The sequence below is a fragment of the Entelurus aequoreus genome, linkage group LG07, assembly GCF_033978785.1.
Source record: "Entelurus aequoreus isolate RoL-2023_Sb linkage group LG07, RoL_Eaeq_v1.1, whole genome shotgun sequence".
Taxonomy (NCBI): Eukaryota; Metazoa; Chordata; class Actinopteri; order Syngnathiformes; family Syngnathidae; genus Entelurus; species Entelurus aequoreus.
Window position 1 is genome coordinate 50,499,098 of NC_084737.1, and position 12,219 is coordinate 50,511,316.

At 41.3% G+C, this 12,219-nt stretch overlaps 1 protein-coding gene and 1 long non-coding RNA gene across 5 annotated transcripts in view; one reads left to right on the forward strand and one right to left on the reverse strand.

Moving 5' to 3' along the window:
• The window catches only part of nav1a (neuron navigator 1a), a 154,902-nt gene that overhangs the window by 67,508 nt on the left and 75,175 nt on the right, over positions 1-12,219 (forward strand). The window lies entirely within an intron of this gene.
• The window catches only part of LOC133653973 (uncharacterized), a 28,189-nt gene that overhangs the window by 4,271 nt on the left and 11,699 nt on the right, over positions 1-12,219 (reverse strand). Inside the window, exons 2-3 of the long non-coding RNA XR_009826796.1 lie at positions 494-574; positions 284-419 (exon numbers count right to left, since the gene is read on the reverse strand). This is a non-coding gene — a long non-coding RNA (uncharacterized LOC133653973). The remainder of the gene's footprint in view (positions 1-283; positions 420-493; positions 575-12,219) is intronic.

Here is a 12,219-nt window from a genome sequence, read left to right on the forward strand (position 1 = left end):
TGTACCACTGTGCTGCTCACACTTGATAAATACAACATTATTTATGATTATTGACAACAACTTCCTTTCTTATTGAAACCTATTTAGACAGTTTATGTTATTCATAATTGCAAAAGAAAGCTGCACAAGTACATAAGTATTTTTTCACTAGTTACTTACAATCTTGAGTTTTTTGAGTCCAAGTGGCACATGTCGTGCAAGTGCAGTAAAATGTTGACAGGAAGCAGTGTGATGTGTGGTGAAGGAGGTTGACAGTGCGTGCATTGCACTTGTCAGTACCTACCTGCTCCTCTCAGGGCATTTCCGGCTTCATGCAGCTTTCCTTTGATTCTGTCTGCTCAGTGTAGCATGTCATCAATTACTTGTCCTGTCAATACAGCAGCACTTCTGTCTCTTGTTTTTTTTCCTCGTTAGAGCACCTGAGGGACCAGTAAACACTTTTTAAACCATTTAAACCATTCACCACGAAAACATATTAGTATCGCACACTTACATTGGACAATAATTACATGACATTAATCTGCAGATGCATCAGCTTGCTTTCTTTCTTCAATGATGATGTAACTGGCACCATCTGTATAAGCGGGGCGCCGCAGACAAAAGATAATGATATTAATCTGTGTGTCTGCTAAGGTGGCACAAAGAAAGCACCCACCCACATACAGTATAGACAAATGCATACACAGGCATATACGGGTACACACATACAAACTAACAGATTTACAGAGTAGCATATGGGACTGTGAGAGGATTTGCCCCCCCTACACCCCCTTTCCCAACACCTCCCTTGCCAGTGAGAACCCTCTTAATCTATTATGGAGGAACCTGGTTTCATCGCTAATCTTTTTTAAAAACATAGCATGTTTTCAAGAACGATCAAAGAGAGCCTAAATAATGCCACACGTATCAATGGGCTTTATCTCACTTTTTTTCTGTCAGTGCACACAGACATCCATGCATGAACTCATGTATGTACACTTGACATCATCAGTCAAGTGTCATGTCAAGTTGACTGCAGTCAGTTGTTGCAGGAATGCTTGGCCAGCACTCTTGACTGGGAGCTCACCAGATCTATTTAGTTTTATTTTGGGTTTAGTTTGAATATGAGACGTACTGTAATTGAACTTAAAACACATGCTGTGGATCTGAGCATGGAACTTAAAGGCCTACTGAAATTAATTTGTTTTATTTAAACGGGGATAGCAGATCTTTTGCTGAAAGGATTTTTGCTGAAAGGATTTAGTATAGAACAACGACGATAAAGATTGCAACTTTTGGTATCTGATAAAAAAAAGGCTTGCCCCTACCGGAAGTAGCGTGACGTAGTCAGTTGAACATATACGCTAAGTTCCCTATTGTTTACAATGATGGCCGCATGAAGTGAGAGAGATTCGGACCGAGAAAGCGACAATTTCCCCATTAATTTGAGCGGGGATGAAAGATTTGTGGATGAGTAAAGTGCAAGTGAAGGACTAGTGGGGAGTTGAAGCTATTCAGATAGGGAAGATGCTGTGAGAGCCGGGGGTGACCTGATATTCAGCTGGGAATGACTACAACAGTAAATAAACACAAGACATATATATACTCTATTAGCCACAACACAACCAGGCTTATATTTAATATGCCACAAATTAATCCTGCATAAAAACACCTGCGTGTTTGTTACGCTAGCTCCTAGCTCCTCTGCTAGCTCCTAGCTCCATAGAACACGCCAATACAATTCAAACACCTGATCAACACACACAATCACTCAGCCCAAAAGACCGTTCACCTAACCCAAGGTTCATAAAGCTTATATATTTTTAAAAAGTTACGTACATACGCAAAAAAAAGCTGCGCACATACGGTCAAGCGATCAAATGTTTAGAAGCCAAAGCTGCATACTCACAGTAGCACGTCTGCGTCTTTGTCATCCAAATCAAAGTAATCCTGGTAAGAGTCTGTGTTGTCCCAGTTCTCTACAGGCGTCTGTGTATCGAAGTCAAAAGTCCTCCTGGTTAGAGTCTCTGTTATCCGAGTTCTTCCATCTTGACTGCATCTTCCGGGAATGTAAACAAAGAAGCGCCGGCTGTGTACTGTTGTTGCTGACTACGTTCGAAAAATACGTCCATTTCGCACCGACAACTTTCTTCTTTGCTTGCTCAGCTTCCTTCTCCATAATGCAATGAACATGATTGCAACAGATTCACGAACACAGATGTCCAGAATACTGTGGAATTATGAAATGAAAACAGAGCTTTTTCGTATTGGCTTCAATGTGGAATGCATACCCGTGTTCGCCGGTCTACGTCACGCGCATACGTCATCCTCAGAGGCGTTTCGAACCGGAAGTTTAGCGGCAAATTTAAAATGTCACTTTATAAGTTAACCCGGCCGTATTGGCATGTGTTATAATGTTAAGATTTCATCATTGATATATAAACTATCAGACTGCGTGGTCGGTAGTAGTGGGTTTCAGTAGGCCTTTAACTATGAGAAAACAATCTACCTGTCACGATCGGGGCGCATGATGATGCGGGTTTTGTCCTCCCAAGATGCAAATGGATGAATCCGGACAGGACTTGCAGGTAACGACATGATTTAATAGTAAAATAACACAATACAGGTACCAAAACAGAAAACAAACCGACTGGATAAAGTGCCGAGCGCACCGGAAGCTAAGGCTACAACTTAGCACAGACAAAGATCACTAGCAGGAGCTAGGAGACAAGCAAAAACTCACGTAACAGTTGCGTGACGCACATAAAGAGGCCAGGACGAGTGATCAGAAAGGCAGGCTTAAATAGTGTCTCTTGATTAGACACACGTGTTTCCCAAACAACAGAGGCAGGTGACAATCATAAGTAACCATAGTGACTAAACTCAGGAGGTGCACAGACAGAAACTAAAGAAGTCCAAAACTAACAGAACATAACTAAACAAAACATGATCCGGACCACGGATCATGACACTACCTCTCTTTCCTGTATGCCACCCACCACCCATCCGAAGCCCAAATCCACTGTCACGACTGCTGCTGCCTTGAAGCCCCTTCTGCTAAGGCCTGGTAAATCTCTATGGCGACGCTATGGCATAATCCTTGCTAATCCCAGGCTTCCCTCGATGGCAGGTTTGAAAATGAATATGAGAACTGGGGGGACTTGGTCAGCCGTCCACAAGGACACAGTGGGCACGAATTAGCCGTAGTGTGTGTCTGTGGAGGAACCCCACATAGTTCAGAGGGATGTGTTACCATGTCAACAATATGCACGAGCAAAGGAAATAAACGCAGTGCGTGTGTGGTGACTCAGCAAGTCAAAGGTCACGACTTTTGCTCAATGTCCAATTTCACCACATTTTCTTTAAGGAAAGAGACAGCGCTCGCTCTTCCGGTAGAAGTTGTTATGATTTAATCATGTAATTTAACCAACGGGAAAGATGAAAGTGGAGTAACGACATTAGAGCAGCAACTGATGGGGAACTTGATGCTACTCAAACAACCTTAAAAACATATGAAGTTTCATGGCTGAGTCAACAAAACCTTTGTTTGGAATACTTTGGAGGAAAGCTTTAGACTATATGTGTTAGTAACAATAAAGAGAACAAGATGTTGACCAATGCATGTGTTTCAAGTTCCCTCACAACAATTAACTAACTTATCATCTTATTTCTTTTTAATATTGTAATACTGCAAATAATTTTTGATTATCTGCATAATACGAAAAGTTGGCTTGTAAGATTTCCATTAGCTGAATGCAGACTTTTTTTTACTAAATAAATACTTAAAAATTAAAACACTTAATCCATTAGCTTTGCCTGCAGACTTTGCCTAAATCTTGTCAGATTCTTTCGAGCTCTTTATACAAATCCTTCTGAGATGCCAATGACAAAACATTGGTTTCAAGCAGAAGTAAATTACATTTTAGAAAATACAGAAAATATATTTTGATTTAATAGTTTCTTTGACTTGTGAGAGGGATAAAACATATGCGATCCTCCCCAAGATTTGTCATAGTCATTCACATCGACGTCCCTTGTGTGGGCTCTGTGCCGAGGATGTCGTTGTGGCTTGTGCAGCCCTTTGAGACTTTTGTGATTTAGGGCTATATAAATAAACATTGATTGATAAAACACATATATGACAGGAGCAACCATCTGAAATACATACACAATTTATTTGTCAGGCATAATTTGTATGTGTTTCATGGGTGAAATAAGCCCTGTCGAGGAAATGATCGGGTTCATTCCTTGGAAGACTGGTTCCCGCAGTAAGAAAGGCAGCTCCCAGCCCATTATTGCAAACACACACACACACACACACACACACACACACACACACACACACACACACACACACACACACACACTGCTTCTTCATTCAGACCAAGTGCTTGCTTAGCTCCTCTATAGGGGGTAAATGAAACTGCATGGTGAGGATGAGCTTTAGAGCTTTGTATAAAAAAGCCTGCTCAAATCTACGTCACACACATACACACACACACGCGCACACGCACTCACACACACACACACACATACATTTGATATACACACTATAGAGCTGTGCCTTGCAACTTTTAACAAAAGGGTGTGACGGGGGTTTGTAATGCGCATAACAATACACCTTGCTTCCCCCTGCAGTCCACTCCCACTGTGTTATTCTCTGGAGTTGTTTCGACATTCTCCACGCACTTTTTTTTACTGCTCTCCTGCCATTCTTCCTTCCTGTTCTCCCCATTACACCATCAATTAATCTCACTCTTGCCTGCGAGAACTCCTACACCTGACAGTGAATGCACCATCATTATTTTACACTGAGATGTAAATTAGGCCCAAGTAGCTTTAAGAACCCCTTGGGTCATATTTGAGTTTGTTCATTTGTTGACTGTTTTTCTACTTCTTTCTCTCGAAACAGAAGTGATGTTTCTGAGTAGTTACTCCCTGCATTATTCTTGGAAAACAATAGTTCTCACTGAAAACTTTTAAAGCCTGATTAAAAAGCTGTTGGTGGTCCTGCCATGAATTGTCTTTCACTTAACCTCAATCAACCTCGCAACCAAATAGCTAAAAAACATCTGATTGTGACCACTTGGACATTTTGTTTGATAAAGTGCCGTCTTAAAACCATAATCTCTTTAAATTCTCCAGAAATGTTTATACATTTTCTCAAATCATTGCAGTGCAATCCTAAAATGTCTTTGTAAAAAAGAATCCTACATTTAGTTAGCAAACTGGGTGAAATGTTAAGTTTCTGTAAGAGTGTATTTTAGGTGGCCTTCACACTATCATCCTCCCATCTGTTTTACTTCAACTTTAGTTAATTTCTTCCTTGTTATGAGTTTTTTTTTTGGTTGTTTCATGAGGTTTTCTGTGACTTATTTTGGCCATTTGTTTACCATGTGACAACTAGCAGTTGCAGAAAGGGAGGAAGGGCTGAAATTTAAAAGCCCATCAATTAATTTTCATCAGAGAAAGTAAACTATCACTATGTGGTAAAGTGGTAAATAACTATACACATAACTGAAAAGTCATCTATTGGAGTGTACTGGTATAAGGCAGCAGCGATTAATCGAATAAATTGGATAATTTAATTTTAAAAAAAAGTTTTGTATGATTTATATAATGCTGCTTTGATTAATCGTTCAATGAAAGCAACAAATAAAAATGTATCAAATCCAGAGAAACCGGAACATTGAAATGCGATCATAGTTTTTTTTTTTTTGCACGGCCGCTACAAAAGAGGACGAACGTGGTGGGGAGTGTTTGTCGCACATTTTTTTAAACATTTTTTATAGTGTACACTTGTTAAAAGTGTAAAATTCAATTTTGATGATGTGCATTTATCAGAAAAAAAGAATGAAGGTTAAGGCAAACAACAACCATTTTTCCTAAAATACGCTTTGAGGCAATAAAGTGTGTTGTATCCAATACGCAATTAATTGTACAAACAACCAAAAAAATCCGACAAAAACACAATTGTGCCATGGGATCACCTGTATCCCCAATAGTAGCGAACCTTTACATGGAGGACATGGAAAAGAGAGCTCTGAGCTTTTTTAAAGAAACAGCACCAAGTCATTGGTACAAATATGTGGATGACACATGGGTGAAAATCAGAAACCAAGAAGTGCAAGCCTTCACTGAACACATTACCTCAGAGGACAAAAACACCAAGTTCTCACGTGAGGATGTCAAAGACAGCAAGTTGCCTTTTTTGGACTGTGACGTCCACATTGGAAATACAGGGATCTCCATGTTGGGGTTTACCGAAAACCCACACATACTGATCAATACCTACTTTTTTATTCACACCACCCACTAGAACACAAACTGGGCATAACCCTACATTACAGAGATGATAATGTTCCTACCAGCCCACAGGCCAAAGAGAAAGAGCATAAGCATTTAAGGGAAGCCCTCAAAACCTGTGGTAACCCTAGCTGGTCGTTAGTGAAGAATGCATCCAGTTCTATTGAGGAAACAAGAACAGAGTGGATAAGGAGGAAAAAGGCCAAAAATATTGTAATTTCATATGTATTAGGTCAATCTGAGAACCTTTTAATTTTTTTAACCAACACAACACCCCAGTAGACTTCAAACCAGGCAACACCCTGAGACAGAGACTAGTGCATCCTAAAGACCGGAAACCCCACACCCACAAAAACAATCTGGTGTATGCTATGCAGTGTAATGATGAATGCACTGATTCATATATTGGAAAAAAAAAAAAACACTTAGCCGACATAAGGCACAGCATAGACGGGCAAACGCTTCAGCCCAAGACTCAGCTGTCTACCTGCACCTCAGGGAAAAACAACACTCCTTTGACAACAAAAATGTCCAGGCTCTCCTCCCGGTCCAGAAAAATGAGTGAGGGAAGCCATCTATGTCAAGGTTGAAAAACCATCCCTGAAAAGAGGAGGTGGTCTGCGGCACCACCTGTCTCCCACATACTGTTCTTTCGAACATTTTTAAAAGACTGCAATTTAGCCTCCATCAAATAACAAGAGTTAGAAGCATTTTAATCCCAGATGCTCCTTTGTGCCATTTTTTTGCAACTGAATGGAATGCTAACGTGGCTGATTACGAATATTTTGGGCTAATAGTGGTCGATCCACAGCGACCGTTCTGCCACATGCACAATACCTCAATGCTAAAAGGGACAATTCCACTTCAGCAATTGTCGTTGGCATCGACAGTATGATAGCTCGTTTGTATCTCAACAGTTGTTTTTCTCACTACGATTGGGCGGAACCACCCTTGCCCAGGCACACCCTCCGGGTGTTGGAGTATAAATATTTGGGATTTTGGCACCAGTCGCTAGATTAGATCTGACCATTCTAAGATTGGCTCTGACCAATCTAAGTCTATGAGCATGAACTGATGAAGCCTACTCGGATGAGAGGCGAAATGTCTTCTAAGACAAACCAAACAGTCCGGTTGTGATCGATTGAATGCCCTGAGGAAATTAATCAAAAAATGTATCGATTAGTGCAGATAATTGATAAGAAATTATATGTCCCAATCCTTAAACCTGAACGTTTTTTAAATTTGTTGCAGAAAAACTCTAAATTTTGAGGGGACTGTTTTCTGCTCAGGCATTATTAACAATATAATACAGGCACGGAAAAAAAAAAGTTGTGGAGCCTCCCATGAGTTGTGCTCAAAATTATTTGGAATACATCCTACTGTAACAGATGCCAGATAACTAAGCTGTGTGATAGTATGTTAAGTAAATTAAGTCACTGGCAGTCGAAAAAACTTTGGGGGTTTAACAGCACCATCATGTTATGTATTTGTCAGAAAAATAATAGCACCGGTAAAATAGTAGCTATTAAAGGCCTACTGAAATGAAATGTTCTTATTTAAACGGGGATAGCAGGTCCATTCTATGTGTCATACTTGATCATTTCGCGATATTGCCATATTTTTGCTGAAAGGATTTAGTAGAGAACATCGACGATAAACACAGGTTGTGGAGCGCCTCACATCTGCACATTGTTTACAATCATTCCCACCAGCAGCGAGAGCGATTCGGACCGAGAAAGCGACGATTACCCCATTAATTTGAGCGAGGATCAAAGATTTGTGGATGAGGAAAGTGAGAGTGAAGGATTAGAGTGCAGTGCAGGACCCCAGGATGTATCTTTTTTCGCTCTGACCGTAACTTAGGTACAAGGGCTCATTGGATTCCACACTTTCTCCTGTTTCTATTGTGGATCACGGATTTGTATTTTAAACCACCTCGGATACTATATCCTCTTGAAAATGAGAGTCGAGAACGCGAAATGGACAGTCACAGTGACTTTTATCTCCACGACAATACATCGGCGAAACATTTTAGCTTCGGAGCTAACGTGATAGCATCGTGCTTAACTGCGGATAGAAACAGAAGAAACATGCCCCTGACTGGAAGAATAGACCGAAGATCAACAATACTACTATTACTTCTACTATCAGGAGACACTGAATTAAACCCTGGACTTGTAACCACACGGTTAATGCTGTCCCGCCTGGCGAAGCCTAGCAATGCTGTTGCTAACGACGCCATTGAAGCTAACTTAGCTACGGGACCTCGACAGAGCTCTGATAAAAACATTATCTCTCCACCTACGCCAGCCCTCATCTGCTCATCACCGCCCGTGCTCACCTGCGTTCCAGCGATCGACGGCGCAACGGAGGACTTCACCACGATCATCGGTGCGATCGGCGGCCTGGAGACGGAGGAAGTCAACCCAGACACCGGTGAAGACAGCGGCGCGGCGGCGGACGGCGTTGTGTTGCTGTAGCCAGCCGCTAATACACCGATCCCACCTACAGCTTTCTTCTTTGCTGTCTTCATTGTTCATTAAACAAATTGCAAAAGATTCACCAACACAGATGTCCAGAATAATGTGGAATGAAAACAGACGACTTAAGCTGGCCACCGTGCTGTTCCAAAATGTCTGCTACAATCCGTGACGTCACGCGCAAACGTCATCATACCGAGACGTTTTCAGCCGGATATTTACCTGGAAATTTAAAATTGCACTTTATAAGTTAACCCGGCCGTATTGGCATGTGTTGCAATGTTAAGATTTCATCATTGATATATAAACTATCAGACTGCGTGGTCGGTAGTAGTGGGTTTCAGTAGGCCTTTAAGGTGCATATTTTGCCAAATGTCCATCCATGTGCAGCAGTTTAGGAGTATTACGAATTAGTTCACATAAACAATTACATACAAACTCAAGGGTTTAACATTGTGTACAATTTCCTACTAAACACCAGTTGCAAGTTATATCCATTAAAATAGATGTGATTGAGACGAGCCGTGGAGCCTCAGCTGGTTTCTCTAGAGTTGTGTGGCAACAGCGTGACAGTCACACAGCTGTTGTCTTCAAGCTGTATCCAAATTGATGCAGTTTACACTGCACTCGTTTGTTTAGCCAGCCTGTGTGTCTGTTCCACGCCACACCAGATGTTTCCTGTGATGCACTGTTTACTTATTCCTCACTCTTTGAGGACGATAAAATATTTAGTAAAAAAACATTTCACTCATTTAAAAGTTTAGTGTGGAGTATATGGGATTATATCTGTGTGTGATACTACTAGACTAGTGTGATAAGTGTGTGTTTAGATGTGGCACAAGACAGGGTTGCACCTATATGTGTGTTCCTGGTCTGATAAGGGAATGAGCTTTCCCAGGTCTCTTCCTCGCTTTCATCAGTAGAGGAGTGACAGGTTCCCAGGGTCAGATGGATGACCCTGCATGTGTACTGTCATTACACTGCCGCATCACCACCTAATTATACTCCCTAATATAACTCACACACAAACACACCAGCAATCACTGTGGTCTTAGTGAAAAGGTGCTTAGTGGTGAAAGAGGGAGGCAAATAAAGAGGGAGGGGGACGTGTCTGGACGTGAGTCAGCGGCCAAAGTAAAAGCTGGCCAGACATACTCGGAACGCCGTCCAACTGCTCCTTCCAAAAGCCGGATGAGGCTGGACATAAAGAAAGTCCTTCTGTCACCCCCGCTTCAGGAATGATTGTCAATGTGAATTAGGTGGCTGTGTCTGTGGTCATGGAAGCAGTTTTTTCTTTTCCTTTGTTAAAGGCCTACTGAAACCCACTACTACCAACTACGCAGTCTGGTAGTTTATATATCAATGATGAAATCTTAACATTGCAACACATGCCAATACGGCCGGGTTAACTTATAAAGTGCAATTTTAAAATTCCCGCCACACTTCCGGTTGAAAAACTCCTTTGGATATGATTTATGCGCGTGACGTCACAAAATCCACGGAAGTGGTTGGACCCCATCGGACCCGATAGAAAAACCTCTTGTTTTCTTCGACAAAATTCCACAGTATTCTGGACATCTGTGTTGGTGAATCTTTTGCAATTTGTTTAATGAACAATGGAGGCTGCAAAGAAGAACGTTGTAAGTGGGATCGATCGGTGTATTAGCGGCTAAGTACAATACTTACAGCAACACAACAAGGACTACTTACCCTGATTGCAGACGCCTAGCCGATGCTTGCCGCCAAACCCACGGATGAAGTCCTTCGTCGCGCCGTTGATCGCTGGAATGCAGGTGAGCACGGCTGTTGATGGGAAGATGAGGGCTGGCTGGCGTAGGTGGAGCGCTAATGTTTTATCATAGTTCTGTGAGGTCCGGTTGCTAAGTTGCTAAATTAGCCTTAGCGTCGTTAGCAACAGCATTGTTAAGCCTTACCAGGCTGAGAATTTTTAACCGTGTAGTTACATGTACATGGTTTAATAGTATTGTTGGTCTTCTGTCTATCCTTCCAGTCAGGGGTTTATTTATTTTGTTTCTATCTTCATTTGAGAACGATGCTATCACGTTAGCTCAGTAGCTAAGTGTGTCACCGATGTATTGTCTTGGAGATAAAAGTCACTTTAAATGTCCATTTCGCGTGCTCGACTCTAATTTTCAAGAGGATATAGTATCCGAGGTGGTTTGAAATACAAATCCGTGATCCACAATAGAAAAAGGAGAGAGCGTGGAATCCAATGAGCCAGCTTGTACCTAAGTTACGGTCAGAGCGAAAAAAGATACGTCCATCACTGCCTCTCAAGTCCTTCACTGTAACGTTCCTCATCTACGAATCTTTCATCCTTGCTCAAATTAATGGGGTAATCGTCACTTTCTCGGTCCGAATCTCTCTCGCTCCATTGTAAACAATGGGGAATTGTGAGGAATACTAGCTCCTGTGACGTCACGCTACTTCCGGTATAGGAAAGGCTTTTTTTTATCAACGAGCAAAAGTTGCGAACTTTATCGTCGATTTTCTCTACTAAATCCTTTCAGCAAAAATATGGCAATATCGCAAAATGATCAAGTATGACACATAGAATGGATCTGCTATTCCCGTTTATATAAAAAAAAATCATTTCAGTAGGCCTTTAAGTAATTGCACTATAGGGCCCCCGCGACCCCAATAGGGACAAGCGGTAGAAAATGGATGGATGGATGGATTAATGGACTACATATATCCATCTCACCTGCAGGCTTGTTGTGCCCTAAACAGGATTTAGTTTGTAGCCGCATTTTTGTCTTTAATTTAGTGTAACACGCTAAGTCTTACAGCAGCCCTGTGAGTGTTGTAATATTACTCTTGGCAACAAGTTCAATTTGCAATGGGAGCCTGAGTCTGAGCATTAAATACAATCAACACAAATTAAATTCAGGTACGTTTATGATTTGATATTAAGAATTAATGTATTATTAATATTTAAAAAGTTATGTCAATATTTGTTCTTACTATAAGTAATGAGATATGTGTTACGGTACCAAGGAATGTTGATGCCGGGGGTCGTCTTTCCAAAATGCGGAGGAACGTAAGGAAGCAGCTGCAGGTAAGAAGAATGATTTATTCTTCATAAACGTGCAAAATACAAAATAAACAAAACAAGCGTGCCTATAGCACGGGAAAGCTAAAGGAGTAGCTAGCAGGAAAAGCTAAGCACATGAACTGGGCGAAGCTTAGTTTAGGAATAGAAAATAGAAAAGGTTGTCGTAACTTGTTGCATAGACGCAAGCAAAAGCACCAGGCCGAGTGAGGCCAGAGGATGGACTAAATAGCTCTCTGATTAGTGCCTGGTTACAGGTGAGCTTCCTGAACACTAATCAGAAGCAGGTGAAAATAATCAGCACCCATGACAACCAAGAAACACAAAACAGGGGTGCTGAAACCGAACTTAAACAACAAGTGAATCAAAAACGTAAATAAA